The sequence below is a fragment of the Narcine bancroftii genome, chromosome 13, assembly GCF_036971445.1.
Source record: "Narcine bancroftii isolate sNarBan1 chromosome 13, sNarBan1.hap1, whole genome shotgun sequence".
Taxonomy (NCBI): Eukaryota; Metazoa; Chordata; class Chondrichthyes; order Torpediniformes; family Narcinidae; genus Narcine; species Narcine bancroftii.
Genome location: NC_091481.1, coordinates 90,965,751 through 90,981,448, shown reverse-complemented (window position 1 = coordinate 90,981,448; position 15,698 = coordinate 90,965,751).

Below are 15,698 nucleotides of genomic sequence, written 5' to 3'. Positions count from 1 at the left end.
GGGAATCAGAGGCGTGGAATCAGAGGCGGGGAATAAGAGGCGGGGAATCAGAGGCGGGGAATCAGAGGCAGGGAATCTGAGGCAGGGAATCTGAGGCAGGGAATCTGAGGCAGGGAATCAGAGGCGGGGAATCAGAGGCGGGGTATCAGAGGCGGGGAATCAGCGGGAGGTAAAGAGATGTGGGGAAAGAGAGGCAGAGAAAGAGGCACGGAAATAGAGGCAGGGAAAGAGAGGCGGGGAATGAAAGGTGGGGAATCAGAGGCGGGGAAACAGGTGGGTAAACAGAGGTGGGTAAACATAGGCAGATAAATAGAGGCGGGGAAAGAGATGGGTAAAACATAGTGGTTGGAACTTGTGTGTTGAAAATGAGGTACACAGAACAGATCAATCAGAGTTGTTGAAATTGAGGGAGGGAAAGAGAGGCACGGAAAGAGTGGAGGGGAAAGAGTGGAGGCGAAAGAGAGGCATAGAGAGAGTTGGGGAATCAGAGACGGGGAATCAGAGGCGGGGAATCAGAGGCGGGCAATCAGTGGCAGGCAATCAGAGGCGGGGAATCAGAGGTGGGGAATAAAAGGCCTGGAATCAGATGCGGGGAATCAGAGGCAGGGAATCTAAGGCAGGGAATCTGAGCCAGAGAATCAGAGCCAGGGAATCTGAGGCGGGGAATCAGAGGTGGGGAATCAGAGGCAGGGAATCAGAGGCAGGGAATTGATGAAGGGCATCAGATGAAGGGAATCTGAGGCAGGGAATCTGAGGCAGGGAATCTGAGGCAGGGAATCTGAGGCAGGGAATCTGAGGCGGGGAATCTGAGGCGGTAAATCTGAGTCGGGGAATCTGATGCAGGGAATCTGAGGCAGTGAATCAGAGGCATGGAATCAGAGGCGGGTTATCAGAGGGGGCAAATGAGAAGTGGGAAACTAGATGCAGTGAAAGAGGCACGGAAATAGAGGCAGGCAAAGAGAGGTAGGGTATCAGAGGCAGGGACTCAGAGGCGGGGAATCAGAGACAAGGAAAGAGAGGCGTGGAATCAGAGTCAGGGAATCAGAGGCAGGGAATCAGAGGCAGGGAATCAGAGGCAGGCAATCAGAGGCAGGCAATCAGAGGCAGGGAATCTGAGGGAGGGAATCTGAGGCAGGGAATCTGAGGCAGGGAATCAGAGGCAGGGAATCTGAGGCAGGGAATCTGAGGCAGGGAATCTGAGGTGGGGAATCAGAGGCGGGGAATCAGAGGCGGGGAATCAGAGGCAGGGAATCAGAGGCAGGGAATCAGATGAAGGGAATCAGATGAAGGGAATCTGAGGCAGGGAATCTGAGACAGGGAATCTGAGGCAGGGAATCTGAGGCGGGGAATCTGAGGCGGGGAATCTGAGGCGGGGAATCTGAGGCGGGGAATCTGAGGCGGGGAATCTGAGACGGGGAATCTGAGGCGGGGAATCCGAGGCGGGGAATCTGAGGCGGGGAATCTGAGGCGGGGAATCTGAGGCGGGGAATCTGAGGCGGGGAATCTGAGGCGGGGAATCTGAGGCGGGGTATCTGAGGCAGGGAATCTGAGGAGGGGAATCTGAGGCGGGAAATCTGAGGTGGGGAATCTGAGGCAGGGAATCTGAGGCGGGGAATCTTAGGCAGGGAATCTGAGGCAGGGAATCAGAGCCGGGGAATCTGAGGCGGGGAATCTGAGGCGGGGAATCAGAGGTGGGGAAACAGAGGCAGGGAATCAGAGGCAGGGAATCAGAGGCGGGGAATCAGAGGTGGGGAATAAGAGGCGGGGAATCAGAGTCGGGGAATCAGAGGCAGGGAATCTGAGGCAGGGAATCTGAGGCAGGGAATCTGAGGCAGGGAATCAGAGGTGGGGAATCAGAGGCAGGGAATCAGAGGCGGGGAATCAGAGGCGGGGAATCAGAGGCGGTGAATCAGAGGCAGGGAATCATAGCCGGGGAATCAGAGGCGGGGATTCAGAGGCGGGGAATCAGAGGCGGGGAATCAGAGGCGGGGAATCTGAGGCAGGGAATCATAGCCGGGGAATCAGAGGCGGGGATTCAGAGGCGGGGAATCAGAAGCGGGGAATCAGAGGCGGGGAATCAGAGGTGGGGAATAAGAGGCGGGGAATCAGAGGCAGGGAATCAGAGGCGGGGAATCAGAGACAAGGAAAGAGAGGCGTGGAATCAGAGGCGCGGAATCAGAGGCAGGGAATCAGAGTCAGGGAATCAGAGGCAGGGAATCAGAGGCAGGGAATCAGAGGCAGGAAATCAGAGGCAGGCAATCAGAGGCAGGCAATCAGAGGCAGGGAATCTGAGGCAGGGAATCTGAGGCAGGGAATCTGAGGCAGGGAATCAGAGGCAGGGAATCTGAGGCAGGGAATCTGAGGCAGGGAATCTGAGGCGGGGAATCAGAGGCGGGGAATCAGAGGCGGGGAATCAGAGGCAGGGAATCAGAGGCAGGGAATCAGATGAAGGGAATCAGATGAAGGGAATCTGAGGCAGGGAATCTGAGACAGGGAATCTGAGGCAGGGAATCTGAGGCGGGGAATCTGAGGCGGGGAATCTGAGGCGGGGAATCTGAGGCGGGGAATCTGAGGCGGGGAATCTGAGACGGGGAATCTGAGGCGGGGAATCCGAGGCGGGGAATCTGAGGCGGGGAATCTGAGGTGGGGAATCTGAGGCGGGGAATCTGAGGCGGGGAATCTGAGGCGGGGAATCTGAGGCGGGGAATCTGAGGCGGGGTATCTGAGGCGGGGAATCTGAGGAGGGGAATCTGAGGCGGGAAATCTGAGGTGGGGAATCTGAGGCAGGGAATCTGAGGCGGGGAATCTTAGGCAGGGAATCTGAGGCAGGGAATCAGAGCCGGGAAATCTGAGGCGGGGAATCAGAGGCGGGGAATCAGAGGTGGGGAAACAGAGGCATGGAATCAGAGGCGGGGAATCAGAGGCGGGGAATCAGAGGTGGGGATTAAGAGGCGGGGAATCAGAGTCGGGGAATCAGAGGCAGGGAATCTGAGGCAGGGAATCTGAGGCAGGGAATCTGAGGCAGGGAATCAGAGGTGGGGAATCAGAGGCAGGGAATCAGAGGCGGGGAATCAGAGGCGGGGAATCAGAGGCGGGGAATAAGAGGCGGGGAATCAGAGTCGGGGAATCAGAGGCAGGGAATCAGAGGCAGGGATTTAGAGGCAGGGAATCAGAGGAAGGGAATCAGAGGCAGGCAATAAGAGGCAGGGAATCTAACGCGGGGAATCTGAGGCGGGAAATCTGAGGCGGGGAATCTGAGGCGGGGAATCTGAGGCGGGGAATCTGAGGCGGGGAATCAGAGACACGGAAAGGGAGGCGGGGAATCAGAGGCGCGGAATCAGAGGCAGGGAATCAGAGGCAGGGAATCAGAGGCAGGGATTTAGAGGCAGGAAATCAGAGGAAGGGAATCAGAGGAAGGGAATCAGAGGCAGGCAATAAGAGGCAGGGAATCTAACGCGGGGAATCTGAGGCGGGGAATCTGAGGCGGGGAATCTGAGGCGGGGAATCTGAGGCGGGGAATCTGAGGCGGGGAATCTGAGGCGGGGAATCAGAGGCAGGAAATCATAGGCAGGGAATCTGAGGCAGGGAGTCTGAGGCAGGGAATCTGAGGCAGGGAATCTGGGGCAGGGTATCTGATGTAGGGAATCTGAGGCGGGGAATCTGAGGTGGGGAATCTGAGGTTGGGAATCAGAGGCGCGGATTCAGTGGTGGGGAATCAGAGGGGGGTAAAGAGAAGTGGGGAAAGAGAGGAAGAGAAAGAGGGGCACAAATAAAGGCAGGGAAAGAGAGGAGGGGAATAAGAGGCGGGGAATCTGAGGTGGGGAATCAGAGGCGCGGATTCAGATGCGGGGAATCAGAGGGGGGAATAGAGATGTGGGGAATGAGAGGCAGAGAAAGAGGCGCGGAAATAGAGGCAGGGAAAGAGAGGCGGGTAATCAAAGGTGGAGAATCAGAGGCGGGGAAACAGAGGCGGGGAATCAGAGGCAGGGAATCTGAGGCGGGGAATCTTAGGCAGGGAATCTGAGGCAGGGAATCAGAGCCGGGGAATCTGAGGCGGGGAATCTTAGGCAGGGAATCTGAGGCAGGGAATCAGAGCCGGGGAATCTGAGGCGGGGAATCAGAGGCAGGGAATCAGAGGCGGGGAATCAGAGTCGGGGAATCTGAGGCAGGGAATCTGAGGCGGGGAATCTGAGGTGGTAAATCTGAGTCGGGGAATCTGATGCAGGGAATCTGAGGCAGTGAATCAGAGGCATGGAATCAGAGGCCGGTTATCAGAGGGGGCAAATGAGATGTGGGAAACTAGATGCAGTGAAAGAGGCACGGAAATAGAGGCAGGCAAAGAGAGGCAGGGTATTAGAGGCAGGGACTCAGAGGCGGGGAATCAGAGACAAGGAAAGAGAGGCGTGGAATCAGAGGCACGGAATAAGAGGCAGGGAATCAGAGGCAGGGAATCAGAGGCAGGGAATCAGAGGCAGGGAATCAGAGGCAGGGAATCAGAGGCAGGGAAACAGAGGCAGGCAATCAGAGGCAGGGAATCTGAGGCAGGGAATCTGAGGCAGGGAATCTGAGGCAGGGAATCAGAGGCAGGGAATCTGAGGCAGGGAATCTGAGGCAGGGAATCTGAGGCGGGGAATCAGAGGCGGGGAATCAGAGGCAGGGAATCAGAGGCAGGGAATCAGAGGCAGGCAATCAGAGGCAGGGAATCTGAGGCGGGGAATCTGAGGCAGGGAATCTGAGGCGGGGAATCTGAGGCGGGGAATCTCAGGCGGGGAATCTGAGGCGAGGAATCTCAGGCGGGGAATCTGAGGCAGGGAATCTGAGGCGGGGAATCTGAGGCGGGGAATCAGAGGCGAGGAATCAGAGGTGGGGAAACAGAGGCAGGGAATCAGAGGCGGGGAATCAGAGGCTGGGAATCAGAGGTGGGGAATAAGAGGCGGGGAATCAAAGGCAGTGAATCAGAGGCAGGGAATCTGAGGCAGGGAATCTGAGGCAGGGAATCTGAGGCAGGAATCAGAGGTGGGGAATCAGAGACAGGGAATCAGAGGCGGGGAATCAGAGGCAGGGAATCTGAGGCAGGCAATCTAATGCAGGGAATCAGAGCCGGGGAATCTGAGGGAGGGAATCAGACGCGGGGAATCAGAGGCGGGGAATCAGAGACGGGGAATAAGAGGCGGGGAATTAGAGGCAGGGAATCTGAGGCAGGGAATCTGAGGCAGGGAATCTGAGGCAGGGAATCAGAGGCGGGGAATCAGAGGCAGGGAATCAGAGGCGGGGAATCAGAGGCGGGGAATCAGAGGCATGGAATCAGAGGCAGGTTATCAGAGGGGGCAAATGACATGTGGGAAACTAGATGCAGAGAAAGAGGCAAGGAAATAGAGGCAGGCAAATAGAGGCAGGGTATCAGAGGCAGGGAATTAGAGGCGGTGAATCAGAGATACGGAAAGAGAGGCGTGGAATCAGAGGCGCGGAATCAGAGGCAGGGAATCAGAGGCAGGGAATCAGAGGCAGGGAATCAGAGGCAGGGAATCAGAGGCGGGGAATCAGAGGCGGGGAATCAGAGGCGGGGAATCTGAGGCGGGGAATCTGAGGCGGGGAATCTGAGGTGGGGAATCTGAGGCGGGGAATCTGAGGCGGGGAATCTGAGGCGGGGAATCTGAGGCGGGGAATCTGAGGCGGGGCATCTGAGGCGGGGAATCTGCGGCGGGGAATCTGAGGCTGGGAATCTGAGGCGGGAAATCTGAGGCAGGGAATCTGAGGCAGGGAATCTGAGGCGGGGTATCTGAGGCAGGGAATCTGAGGTAGGGAATCAGAGCCGGGGAATCTGAGGCGGGGAATCAGAGGCGGGGAATCAGAGGCGGGGAATCAGAGGTGGGGAATAAGAGGCGGGGAATCAGAGTCGGGGAATCAGAGGCAGCGAATCTGAGGCGGGGAATCTGAGGCAGGGAATCTGAGGCGGGGAATCTGAGGCAGGGAATCTGAGGCAGGGAATCAGAGCTGGGGAATCTGAGGCGGGGAATCAGAGGCGGGGAATCAGAGGCGGGGAAACAGAGGAAGGGAATCAAAGGCGGGGAATCAGCGGGAGGTAAAGAGATGTGGGGAAAGAGAGGCAGAGAAAGAGGCACGGAAATAGAGGCAGGGAAAGAGAGGCGGGGAATGAAAGGTGGGGAATCAGAGGCGGGGAAACAGGTGGGTAAACAGAGGCGGGTAAACATAGGCGGATAAATAGAGGCGGGGAAAGAGATGGGTAAAACATAGTGGTTGGAACTTGTGTGTTGAAAATGAAGTACACAGAACAGATCAATCAGAGTTGTTGAAATTGAGGGAGGGAAAGAGAGGCGCGGAAAGAGTGGAGGGGAAAGAGTGGAGGCGAAAGAGAGGCGTAGAGAGAGGTGGGGAATCAGAGACGCGGAATCAGAGGCGGGGAATCAGAGGCGGACAATCAGTGGCAGGCAATCAGAGGCGGGGAATCAGAGGTGGGGAATAAGAGGCCTGGAATCAGATGCGGGGAATCAGAGGCAGGGAATCTAAGGCAGGGAATCTGAGCCAGAGAATCAGAGCCAGGGAATCTGAGGCGGGGAATCAGAGGTGGGGAATCAGAGGCAGGGAATCAGAGGCAGGGAATTGATGAAGGGCATCAGATGAAGGGAATCTGAGGCAGGGAATCTGAGGCAGGGAATCTGAGGCAGGGAATCTGAGGCAGGGAATCTGAGGCGGGGAATCTGAGGCGGTAAATCTGAGTCGGGGAATCTGATGCAGGGAATCTGAGGCAGTGAATCAGAGGCATGGAATCAGAGGCGGGTTATCAGAGGGGGCAAATGAGAAGTGGGAAACTAGATGCAGTGAAAGAGGCACGGAAATAGAGGCAGGCAAAGAGAGGCAGGGTATCAGAGGCAGGGACTCAGAGGCGGGGAATCAGAGACAAAGAAAGAGAGGCGTGGAATCAGAGGTGCGGAATCAGAGGCAGGGAATCAGAGGCAGGGAATCAGAGGCAGGGAATCAGAGGCAGGGAATCAGAGGCAGGGAATCAGAGGCAGGCAATCAGAGGCAGGGAATCTGAGGCAGGGAATCTGAGGCAGGGAATCTGAGGCAGGGAATCAGAGGCAGGGAATCTGAGGCAGGGAATCTGAGGCAGGGAATCTGAGGCGGGGAATCAGAGGCGGGGAATCAGAGGCGGGGAATCAGAGGCGGGGAATCAGAGGCAGGGAATCAGAGGCAGGGAATCAGAGGCAGGCAATCAGAGGCAGGGAATCTGAGGCAGGGAATCTGAGGCAGGGAATCTGAGGCAGGGAATCTGAGGCGGGGAATCAGAGGCGGGGAATCAGAGGCAGGGAATCAGAGGCAGGCAATCAGAGGCAGGGAATCTGAGGCAGGGAATCTGAGGCAGGGAATCAGAGGCAGGGAATCTGAGACAGGGAATCTGAGGCAGGGAATCTGAGGCGGGGAATCTGAGGCGGGGAATCTGAGGCGGGGAATCTGAGGCGGGGAATCTGAGGCGGGGAATCTGAGGCGGGGAATCTGAGGCGGGGAATCTGAGGCGGGGAATCTGAGGCGGGGAATCTGAGGCGGGGTATCTGAGGCGGGGAATCTGAGGAGGGGAATCTGAGGCGGTAAATCTGAGGTGGGGAATCTGAGGCAGGGAATCTGAGGCGGGGAATCTTAGGCAGGGAATCTGAGGCAGGGAATCAGAGCCGGGGAATCTGAGGCGGGGAATCAGAGGCGGGGAATCAGAGGTGGGGAAACAGAGGCAGGGAATCAGAGGCGGGGAATCAGAGGCGGGGAATCAGAGGTGGGGAATAAGAGGCGGGGTATCAGAGTCGGGGAATCTGAGGCAGGGAATCTGAGGCGGGGAATCTGAGGCGGTAAATCTGAGTCGGGGAATCTGATGCAGGGAATCTGAGGCAGTGAATCAGAGGCATGGAATCAGAGGCCGGTTATCAGAGGGGGCAAATGAGATATGGGAAACTAGATGCAGTGAAAGAGGCACGGAAATAGAGGCAGGCAAAGAGAGGCAGGGTATTAGAGGCAGGGACTCAGAGGCGGGGAATCAGAGACAAGGAAAGAGAGGCGTGGAATCAGAGGCACGGAATCAGAGGCAGGGAATCAGAGGCAGGGAATCAGAGGCAGGGAATCAGAGGCAGGGAATCAGAGGCAGGGAATCAGAGGCAGGGAAACAGAGGCAGGCAATCAGAGGCAGGGAGTCTGAGGCAGGGAATCTGAGGCAGGGAATCTGAGGCAGGGAATCAGAGACAGGGAATCTGAGGCAGGGAATCAGAGGCAGGGAATCAGAGGCAGGGAATCAGATGCAGGGAATCAGAGGCAGGGAAACAGAGGCAGGCAATCAGAGGCAGGGAGTCTGAGGCAGGGAATCTGAGGCAGGGAATCTGAGGCAGGGAATCAGAGACAGGGAATCTGAGGCAGGGAATCTGAGGCAGGGAATCTGAGGCGGGGAATCAGAGGCGGGGAATCAGAGGCAGGGAATCAGAGGCAGGGAATCAGAGGCAGGCAATCAGAGGCAGGGAATCTGAGGCGGGGAATCTGAGGCAGGGAATCTGAGGCGGGGAATCTGAGGCGGGGAATCTCAGGCGGGGAATCTGAGGCGGGGAATCTCAGGCGGGGAATCTGAGGCAGGGAATCTGAGGCGGGGAATCTGAGGCGGGGAATCAGAGGCGGGGAATCAGAGGCGGGGAAACAGAGGCAGGGAATCAGAGGCGGGGAATCAGAGGCTGGGAATCAGAGGTGGGGAATAAGAGGCGGGGAATCAAAGGCAGTGAATCAGAGGCAGGGAATCTGAGGCAGGGAATCTGAGGCAGGAATCAGAGGTGGGGAATCAGAGACAGGGAATCAGAGGCGGGGAATCAGAGGCAGGGAATCTGAGGCAGGGAATCTAATGCAGGGAATCAGAGCCGGGGAATCTGAGGGAGGGAATCAGACGCGGGGAATCAGAGGCGGGGAATCAGAGATGGGGAATAAGAGGCGGGGAATTAGAGGCAGGGAATCTGAGGCAGGGAATCTGAGGCAGGGAATCTGAGGCAGGGAATCAGAGGCGGGGAATCAGAGGCAGGGAATCAGAGGCGGGGAATCAGAGGCGGGGAATCAGAGGCATGGAATCAGAGGCAGGTTATCAGAGGGGGCAAATGACATGTGGGAAACTAGATGCAGAGAAAGAGGCAAGGAAATAGAGGCAGGCAAATAGAGGCAGGGTATCAGAGGCAGGGAATTAGAGGCGGGGAATCAGAGATACGGAAAGAGAGGCGTGGAATCAGAGGCGCGGAATCAGAGGCAGGGAATCAGAGGCAGGGAATCAGAGGCAGGGAATCAGAGGCAGGGAATCACAGGCAGGGAATCAGAGGCGGGGAATCAGAGGCGGGGAATCTGAGGCGGGGAATCTGAGGCGGGGAATCTGAGGTGGGGAATCTGAGGCGGGGAATCTGAGGCGGGGAATCTGAGGCGGGGAATCTGAGGCGGGGAATCTGAGGCGGGGCATCTGAGGCGGGGAATCTGCGGCGGGGAATCTGAGGCGGGGAATCTGAGGCGGGAAATCTGAGGCAGGGAATCTGAGGCAGGGAATCTGAGGCGGGGTATCTGAGGCAGGGAATCTGAGGTAGGGAATCAGAGCCGGGGAATCTGAGGCGGGGAATCAGAGGCGGGGAATCAGAGGTGGGGAAACAGAGGCAGGGAATCAGAGGCGGGGAATCAGAGTCGGGGAATCAGAGGTGGGGAATAAGAGGCGGGGTATCAGAGTCGGGGAATCTGAGGCAGGGAATCTGAGGCGGGGAATCTGAGGCGGTAAATCTGAGTCGGGGAATCTGATGCAGGGAATCTGAGGCAGTGAATCAGAGGCATGGAATCAGAGGCCGGTTATCAGAGGGGGCAAATGAGATGTGGGAAACTAGATGCAGTGAAAGAGGCACGGAAATAGAGGCAGGCAAAGAGAGGCAGGGTATTAGAGGCAGGGACTCAGACGCGGGGAATCAGAGACAAGGAAAGAGAGGCGTGGAATCAGAGGCACGGAATCAGAGGCAGGGAATCAGAGGCAGGGAATCAGAGGCAGGGAATCAGAGGCAGGGAATCAGAGGCAGGGAATCAGAGGCAGGGAAACAGAGGCAGGCAATCAGAGGCAGGGAGTCTGAGGCAGGGAATCTGAGGCAGGGAATCTGAGGCAGGGAATCAGAGGCAGGGAATCTGAGGCAGGGAATCTGAGGCAGGGAATCTGAGGCGGGGAATCAGAGGCGGGGAATCAGAGGCAGGGAATCAGAGGCAGGGAATCAGAGGCAGGCAATCAGAGGCAGGGAATCTGAGGCGGGGAATCTGAGGCAGGGAACCTGAGGCGGGGAATCTGAGGCGGGGAATCTCAGGCGGGGAATCTGAGGCGGGGAATCTCAGGCGGGGAATCTGAGGCAGGGAATCTGAGGCGGGGAATCTGAGGCGGGGAATCAGAGGCGGGGAATCAGAGGCGGGGAAACAGAGGCAGGGAATCAGAGGCGGGGAATCAGAGGCTGGGAATCAGAGGTGGGGAATAAGAGGCGGGGAATCAAAGGCAGTGAATCAGAGGCAGGGAATCTGAGGCAGGAATCAGAGGTGGGGAATCAGAGACAGGGAATCAGAGGCGGGGAATCAGAGGCAGGGAATCTGAGGCAGGGAATCTAATGCAGGGAATCAGAGCCGGGGAATCTGAGGGAGGGAATCAGACGCGGGGAATCAGAGGCGGGGAATCAGAGATGGGGAATAAGAGGCGGGGAATTAGAGGCAGGGAATCTGAGGCAGGGAATCTGAGGCAGGGAATCTGAGGCAGGGAATCAGAGGCGGGGAATCAGAGGCAGGGAATCAGAGGCGGGGAATCAGAGGCGGGGAATCAGAGGCATGGAATCAGAGGCAGGTTATCAGAGGGGGCAAATGACATGTGGGAAACTAGATGCAGAGAAAGAGGCAAGGAAATAGAGGCAGGCAAATAGAGGCAGGGTATCAGAGGCAGGGAATTAGAGGCGGGGAATCAGAGATACGGAAAGAGAGGCGTGGAATCAGAGGCGCGGAATCAGAGGCAGGGAATCAGAGGCAGGGAATCAGAGGCAGGGAATCAGAGGCAGGGAATCAGAGGCAGGGAATCAGAGGCGGGGAATCAGAGGCGGGGAATCTGAGGCGGGGAATCTGAGGCGGGGAATCTGAGGTGGGGAATCTGAGGCGGGGAATCTGAGGCGGGGAATCTGAGGCGGGGAATCTGAGGCGGGGAATCTGAGGCGGGGCATCTGAGGCGGGGAATCTGCGGCGGGGAATCTGAGGCGGGGAATCTGAGGCGGGAAATCTGAGGCAGGGAATCTGAGGCAGGGAATCTGAGGCGGGGTATCTGAGGCAGGGAATCTGAGGTAGGGAATCAGAGCCGGGGAATCTGAGGCGGGGAATCAGAGGCGGGGAATCAGAGGTGGGGAAACAGAGGCAGGGAATCAGAGGCGGGGAATCAGAGGCGGGGAATCAGAGGTGGGGAATAAGAGGCGGGGAATCAGAGTCGGGGAATCAGAGGCAGCGAATCTGAGGCGGGGAATCTGAGGCAGGGAATCTGAGGCGGGGAATCTGAGGCAGGGAATCTGAGGCAGGGAATCAGAGCTGGGGAATCTGAGGCGGGGAATCAGAGGCGGGGAATCAGAGGCGGGGAAACAGAGGAAGGGAATCAAAGGCGGGGAATCAGAGGCGTGGAATCAGAGGCGGGGAATAAGAGGCGGGGAATCAGAGGCGGGGAATCAGAGGCAGGGAATCTGAGGCAGGGAATCTGAGGCAGGGAATCTGAGGCAGGGAATCAGAGGCGGGGAATCAGAGGCGGGGTATCAGAGGCGGGGAATCAGCGGGAGGTAAAGAGATGTGGGGAAAGAGAGGCAGAGAAAGAGGCACGGAAATAGAGGCAGGGAAAGAGAGGCGGGGAATGAAAGGTGGGGAATCAGAGGCGGGGAAACAGGTGGGTAAACAGAGGTGGGTAAACATAGGCGGATAAATAGAGGCGGGGAAAGAGATGGGTAAAACATAGTGGTTGGAACTTGTGTGTTGAAAATGAGGTACACAGAACAGATCAATCAGAGTTGTTGAAATTGAGGGAGGGAAAGAGAGGCACGGAAAGAGTGGAGGGGAAAGAGTGGAGGCGAAAGAGAGGCATAGAGAGAGGTGGGGAATCAGAGACGGGGAATCAGAGGCGGGGAATCAGAGGCGGGCAATCAGTGGCAGGCAATCAGAGGCGGGGAATCAGAGGTGGGGAATAAGAGGCCTGGAATCAGATGCGGGGAATCAGAGGCAGGGAATCTAAGGCAGGGAATCTGAGCCAGAGAATCAGAGCCAGGGAATCTGAGGCGGGGAATCAGAGGTGGGGAATCAGAGGCAGGGAATCAGAGGCAGGGAATTGATGAAGGGCATCAGATGAAGGGAATCTGAGGCAGGGAATCTGAGGCAGGGAATCTGAGGCAGGGAATCTGAGGCAGGGAATCTGAGGCGGGGAATCTGAGGCGGTAAATCTGAGTCGGGGAATCTGATGCAGGGAATCTGAGGCAGTGAATCAGAGGCATGGAATCAGAGGCGGGTTATCAGAGGGGGCAAATGAGAAGTGGGAAACTAGATGCAGTGAAAGAGGCACGGAAATAGAGGCAGGCAAAGAGAGGTAGGGTATCAGAGGCAGGGACTCAGAGGCGGGGAATCAGAGACAAGGAAAGAGAGGCGTGGAATCAGAGTCAGGGAATCAGAGGCAGGGAATCAGAGGCAGGGAATCAGAGGCAGGCAATCAGAGGCAGGCAATCAGAGGCAGGGAATCTGAGGCAGGGAATCTGAGGCAGGGAATCTGAGGCAGGGAATCAGAGGCAGGGAATCTGAGGCAGGGAATCTGAGGCAGGGAATCTGAGGTGGGGAATCAGAGGCGGGGAATCAGAGGCGGGGAATCAGAGGCAGGGAATCAGAGGCAGGGAATCAGATGAAGGGAATCAGATGAAGGGAATCTGAGGCAGGGAATCTGAGACAGGGAATCTGAGGCAGGGAATCTGAGGCGGGGAATCTGAGGCGGGGAATCTGAGGCGGGGAATCTGAGGCGGGGAATCTGAGGCGGGGAATCTGAGACGGGGAATCTGAGGCGGGGAATCCGAGGCGGGGAATCTGAGGCGGGGAATCTGAGGCGGGGAATCTGAGGCGGGGAATCTGAGGCGGGGAATCTGAGGCGGGGAATCTGAGGCGGGGTATCTGAGGCAGGGAATCTGAGGAGGGGAATCTTAGGCGGGAAATCTGAGGTGGGGAATCTGAGGCAGGGAATCTGAGGCGTGGAATCTTAGGCAGGGAATCTGAGGCAGGGAATCAGAGCCGGGGAATCTGAGGCGGGGAATCAGAGGCGGGGAATCAGAGGTGGGGAAACAGAGGCAGGGAATCAGAGGCAGGGAATCAGAGGCGGGGAATCAGAGGTGGGGAATAAGAGGCGGGGAATCAGAGTCGGGGAATCAGAGGCAGGGAATCTGAGGCAGGGAATCTGAGGCAGGGAATCTGAGGCAGGGAATCAGAGGTGGGGAATCAGAGGCAGGGAATCAGAGGCGGGGAATCAGAGGCGGGGAATCAGAGGCGGGGAATAAGAGGCGGGGAATCAGCGTCGGGGAATCAGAGGCAGGGAATCTGAGGCGGGGAATCTGAGGCACGGAATCTGAGGCGGGGAAACTGAGGCAGTGAATCTGAGTCAGGGAATCAGAGGCAGGGAATCAGAGGCAGGGAATCAGAGGCGGGGTATCAGAGGCGGGGAATCAGAGGCATGGAATCAGAGGCGGGTTATCAGAGGGGGCAAATGAGATGTGGGAAACTGGATGCAGAGAAAGAGGCACCGAAATAGAGGCAGGCAAAGAGAGGCAGGGTATCAGAGGCAGGGAATCAGAGGCGGGGAATCAGAGGCGGGGAATAAGAGGCGGGGAATCAGAGTCGGGGAATCAGAGGCAGGGAATCTGAGGCGGGGAATCTGAGGCAGGGAATCTGAGGCGGGGAATCTGAGGCGGGGAATCTGAGGCAGGGAATCTGAGGCGGGGAATCAGAGCCGGGGAATCTGAGGCGGGGAATCAGAGGCGGGGAATCAGAGGCGGGGAAACAGAGGCAGGGAATGAGAGGCGGGGAATAAGAGGCGGGGAATCAGAGGTGGGGAATAAGAGGTGGGGAATCAGAGGCAGGGAATCAGAGGCAGGGAATCTGAGGCAGGGAATCTGAGGGAGGGAATCTGAGGCAGGGAATCAGAGTCTGGGAATCTGAGGCGGGGAATCAGAGACACGGAAAGAGAGGCGTGGAATCAGAGGCGCGGAATCAGTGGGCTGGAATCAGAGGCTGGGAATTAGAGGCAGGGAATTAGAGGCGGGGAATCAGAGGCAGGGAATCTGAGGTGGGGAATCTGAGGCGGGGAATCTGAGGCGGGGAATCTGAGGCGGGGAATCTGAGGCGGGAAATCTGAGGCGGGGAATCTGAGGCGGGGAATCTGAGGCGGGGAATCTGAGGCGGGGAATCTGAGGCGGGGAATCTGAGGCATGGAATCTGAGGCGGGGAATCTGAGGCAGGGAATCTGAGGCGGGGAATCAGAGCCGGGGAATCTGAGGCGGGGAATCAGAGGCGGGGAATCAGAGGCGGGGAAACAGAGGCAGGGAATGAGAGGCGGGGAATCAGAGGCGGGGAATCAGAGGTGGGGAATAAGAGGTGGGGAATCAGAGGCAGGGAATCAGAGGCAGGGAATCTGAGGCAGGGAATCTGAGGCAGGGAATCAGAGTCTGGGAATCTGAGGCGGGGAATCTGAGGCGGGGAATATGAGGCATGGAATCTGTGGCGGGGAATCTGTGGCATGGAATCTCAGGCAGGGAATCAGAGCCGGGGAATGTGAGGCGGGGAATCAGACGTGGGGAATCAGAGGCGGCGAAACAGAGGCAGGGAATCAGAGGCGGGGAATCAGAGGCGGGGAATGAGAGGCGGGGAATAAGAGGCGGGGAATCAGAGGCGGGGAATGAGAGGCAGGGAATCTGAGGCAAGGAATCTGAGGCAGGGAATCTGAGGCAGGGAATCAGAGGCGGGGAATCAGAGGTGGGGAATCAGAGGCGGGGAATCAGAGGCATGGAATCAGAGGCCGGTTATCAGAGGGGGCAAATGAGATGTGGGAAACTAGATGCAGAGAAAGAGGCACGGAAATAGACGCAGGCAAAGAGAGGCAGGGTATCTGAGGCAGGGAATCTGAGGCGGGGAATCAGAGACACGGAAAGAGAGGCGGGGAATCAGAGGCGCGGAATCAGAGGCAGGGAATCAGAGGCAGGGAATCAGAGGCAGGGATTTAGAGGCAGGGAATCAGAGGAAGGGAATCAGAGGCAGGGAATCTGAGGCAGGGAGTCTGAGGCAGGGAATCTGAGGCAGGGAATCTGGGGCAGGGTATCTGATGTAGGGAATCTGAGGCGGGGAATCTGAGGCGGGGAATCTGAGGTTGGGAATCAGAGGCGCGGATTCAGTGGTGGGGAATCAGAGGGGGGTAAAGAGAAGTGGGGAAAGAGACGAAGAGAATGAGGGGCACAAATAAAGGCAGGGAAAGAGAGGAGGGGAATAAGAGGCGGGGAATCTGAGGTGGGGAATCAGAGGCGCGGATTCAGATGCGGGGAATCAGAGGGGGGAATAGAGATGTGGAGAATGAGAGGCAGAGAAAGAGGCGCGGAAATAGAGGCAGGGAAAGAGAGGCGGGT